Raw genomic sequence first — 4817 nt, forward strand, 5'->3', positions numbered from 1 at the left:
TTCAATAGGATCCGTGACTCGTTGCTTTTCAGAGACTTTCTCTTCAAGCTCAATTTTCCTCCCACTGCCTCTATCAAGGATAAACTGGTTTTCCAAGAAGATGGCGTGACGGCTCACAAACACATTGTGATCCTCTGAGACGTAAAAATTGTATCCTAATGACTCTTTAGGATATCCTATAAAACGAGCACTTATGGTCCTAGCCTCTAGTTTGTCCGCCTGTAGTCTCTTGACGTGGGCCGGACATCCCCAAATCTTGAGATGACCAAGACTTGGTTTCTTACCATGCCATATCTCATATGGTGTGGTAGGAACGAATTTAGAGAAAACTCTATTCAGTAGATATACTGCGGTAAGTAAGGCATCTCCCCAAAGAAATATAGGTAAATCAGTGAAGCTCATCATGGACCTGACCATATCCAATAGGGTCCGGTTCCTCCTCTCTGACACCCCGTTGAGTTGAGGTGTACCCGGAGGTGTCCACTGTGAGACTATGCCGTTTTTCTTGAGATAGTCTCGGAATTCCCCACTAAGGTATTCTCCTCCTCGATCTGATCGAAGAGCCTTAAGAGGTTTTTCAGTTTGTTTTTCTACTTCATTCTTGAACTCTTTGAACTTTTCAAAAGATTCAGACTTGTGTCTCATAAGATACACATACCCATACCGTGAATAATCATCGGTAAAGGTAATGAAGTACGAATAACGTCCCCTGGCTAGCACATCGAATGGGCCACATACATCTGTATGTACTAGGGTAAGTATTTCAGTGGTCCTCTCCCCATGTCCTACAAAGGGCAATCTAGCCATTTTTCCTTGAAGACAGGACTCGCAAACTGGATATGACTCGGAAGTCAATGAGCCGAGAAGCCCATCTTTATCCATTTTGTTCATCCTATCTTCTCCAATATGGCCAAGTCTGAGGTGCCACAAATATTTTTGGTTTATCTCATCTCTGGATCTTTTGGATCCTTTGGCACTCACTTCTTGCTCGGTAACATTCACAGATACATCCATATGTAAATGATAGAGACTGTCAATCATAAAACCACGTGCAACTATTTTATTTCTGAAATAAATAGAACAGCAGTCTTTGTCAAAAGTAAAAACATGACCTTCCTGTGCTAGACATGAAACAGAAATCAAATTTCTGCTAGCAGCAGGTACATAATAGCAGTTTCTAAGTAATAAACTAAAACCAGACGGTAGTCGCAGATGGTAGGTGCCCACAGCCACAGCAGCAACTTTTGCCCCGTTGCCAACCCGAAGGGTTACCGCACCTTCCGCCAGCCTTCTACTTTTCTTTAGACCCTGCATGGTAGTGCATAGATGAGCACTAGAACCAGAATCTATAACCCAACTAGAAGTAGAAGAAACCGTTAGATTAGTTTCAATTATGAGCAAGTCTATACCTTCTGAAGGTGTGTCACCTTTCTTGTTCTTCAGGCTCTCGAGGTATGAAGGACAGTTTCTCTTCCAGTGGCCGTCGACATTGCAGTGGAAACATTTTCCTTTGTCATTAGCCTTTTTCTTTTGAACTTCCTTCTTTGGCTTCTTGTCTTTCTTCTGCTTCTTAGCAGGCTTCTTTTTCTTCCAAGTAGACTTTCTCTTGGAACCAGAAGTCAACTCAGCAGCAAGGACATTGCCCCTTGAACCTTTCAAAGCTCCCTCAGCAGTTACCAACATGTTTATCAGTTCAGTCTTAGTGCATTCAATCTTATTCATGTGGTAGTTTACTATAAACTGACCAAATGAATCAGGAAGTGACTGTAGGATCAAATCCACTTGCAATTCCTTGTGCATGTTCATTCCGAGCTTCTCAAGCTCCTCTAGGTCCTTGATCATAGTCAGACCGTGATCATGGACAGACTGCCCTTCGCGCATCTTTGTCTTGAAGAGCCTCTTGGACACTTCAAAACGAGCTGTGCGACTCTGCTCACCATACAACTCTTGCAGGTGTGCCAGTATGTCCCTAGCAGTCTTCATATTTTCATGCTGGCATTGGAGTTCATTTGACATGGATGCCATCATATAGCATTTAACTCTAATGTCATCATCCATCCACTTTTGATGCATCTGACGCTGAACATCAGTAGGACGTGTTGGTAGTGTGGGGCTATCTGAATCGAGTATGTAGCCTATTTTCTCACTGTCCAAAACAATTTTGAGGTTTCTAAACCAGTCTTTGTAATTGGTTCCGGTCAGTCGGTTGGTCTCAAGAATACGGGTCAAAGGGTTTGAAGCTGACATTGTATCTGCAGAGAGTAAAGATTCTAGTTAGACTTTTGTACTTGATCATTAATTTGTTTTAAGGTCTTTTAGAACAAATGTAACTCCCACTATTTTCTCGAATCCCTCACACTCCCCTGGTAGGAAAACGGAAATTCCACACGACTAGGGTTTCTAGTGGGTACTGCGGTCCCACCGATTTACATGCCACCTCACCTAACAGTTATTGGTGACACATAGATTGATGAATGTACAACTCTTGTACAATGCTTCTCAAGCATGTTGCAGTGTAACTTGGTCTCTAAGCCATGAAAACCTCACCTAACAGTTATTGGTCCCATTTCTTAGTTAAGTCAGACCCACCGTATAACCGTAGGAATAAAGTTGTCATTGGGTCCTCACCTAACAGTTATTGGTGCCCAACCCCACCTTTACCCTACAACATCTCATGTCTATAGAGAGGTCCAGCCCTCCGATGCAACTTGACCACTGTGTCCAGCCGAGACAAATCAACATCAGAAAGACCTTAGCAGCTCTACTACAGTGGAAGACCTATTGACTTAATATTGGTTAATCAGGTCTTAGTGTTTGCAACTTGAGCTCTTCATAAGAGGTAATTGAACAATTGGCCAGGTAAGCAGGTGGGAGGCTCCCCTTACTCAGAGAGTAAGGTCCTAATTAAGTAACCACCTTTCATGCTTTTCTAGACACCAATTAGATCAATTAATCTAATATGACTTGCTCATGTCGGTTCACTCTCGACTTGATTGAGGAGGTTTTAATTTAGGTCTCAATTGGGTTTGCTACATCACATGTAAACCTATCTACCCGACTCTCATTCACATCACATGCAAACGGCACATTGCAGACAGTTATAATCGCAGCAATAATTAAAGCTAAACTTTAAATAGGTGATGATCATGGATTCTAGTTAGGTCGTACTACAAGCACATGCACATCAATCGATCAACTAGTCTTCAACTCTTGAATTGGTTCCAAGCCTCCTTGATTCGATCCTTGACCAACTCTTGATCCAATCGCCATCAACCGCTTAGACCCCTGCTCATCTCATGCATCATCTTTGACTTGATCATTGACGTACATCACATCACAGAAATACAACCAGATATAAAATAAAATAAAAATAAATTACATCTTCCTTTTAGGAGGCACGCAGGCCTCTCAAAACATCAAATAAGATGCATGCAAGCATCTGAAAAATTACATGACATCACAAATTACATCGCAGGTCATTACATTTGACACCAAAAGGGTTTGAATCCTATGATCATCACCATATGCAACAATTATAATTTTCAGATCTGAAAACTAACTGATTATATCATGACATAGGTTGCTGATCATGCTAATCATGATTCTAAACTTTGTAATCTCATTAACAATGCAATTAGAATCATCATCTTATCACATAAAAATCAGCATGCAAAAATCAACACCCCTGAAAAATCTGCATGCAGAAATTTTCAGCATGCATGATCATTCAATTTTCAGATCTAATAAGCCTTTAGATAATTAATTCTTACCTTAATCTACGAAGCCTAGGCTCTGATACCACTGTTAGAAACCCGCCCATGCCGCTGATATTTCAAAACAAAAATCAGATGGCAGCGGAAGGGGCATGCGCGGGATCGACGTTCATCGCATGAACGTCGTTTGATAACCGTTCGTAGATAGGTAAGGATTAAAAACTTTTTATAACTTTAAGAAGATCAGATCTTCACCTTGTGCGGGTAGATGATCACCGCAAATCTGAGTTCGTGGTTTTAGAAAGAGGGTTCGCTTGAAGCCGTTCAAGTGTCCGGCCTCTACGGGTATCCACACGAAGCAGAGGACCAATCAAAGCTTTCTTGTCTTCCCGGGGTGCTAGCTCCCTTGCAAAGATTTCTTTTGATGGCTGATTTTCTCTCTATCAATCAACCCTTGATTGTGCTTGAGAGGAGGAAGAAGAAGAAGGCAACTGGATGAAGAACCAAAACCCTTGCAGCCTACTCCCTTTTCCTTGCATTGGAAGGAGGAAGAGAAGAGGAGGGGGCCGCCAATGGCTTTTCCTTTTCTTCCCTTTGCTTGCGGCTGATCCAAGGAGGAGGAGAGGGAGGCCACGGCTTGGAAGGGAGAGGATTCACATGAATAGGGCGCCGGCCCCCTTGCTCCCCTTTTAAAGGTATGAAGGGCTCCTACAAATTAGGAGCCCTTGATCACCTTCCAAGAGGGGCGCCAGCCCCTCTTGTGTTGCCGCCACAAGCCAAGAAAAGGAGGAGGGGCGTGTGCCCCTCCTTCATGGTTTCCCTAATCCTTATTAAGTAAGGATTGGGATGCCCTAATGTGGTCAAGCCCTAATCCAATTAGGCTTAGCCCAAGGGTGAACCAATTTGGATCCAATCTAGGTAAGTCCTAATCCAGTTAGAACTTAAATCAATTTTGACTCAATTGAATTCTTCAATTCTAATCCAATTAGGAGTCTTATTGATTTATTAGATTAATAATTAATTATGACTTAAGAAACTCTAATCCAAATTAGGACATATTTAATTTTAGTCCTAATCCAATTAGGACTCTATTTGAATCCGAAG

This window comes from Phoenix dactylifera, chromosome 1, assembly GCF_051530095.1.
Source record: "Phoenix dactylifera cultivar Ajwa chromosome 1, Ajwa_hap1_PhDact_Kaust_v1.1, whole genome shotgun sequence".
NCBI classification, from domain to species: Eukaryota; Viridiplantae; Streptophyta; class Magnoliopsida; order Arecales; family Arecaceae; genus Phoenix; species Phoenix dactylifera.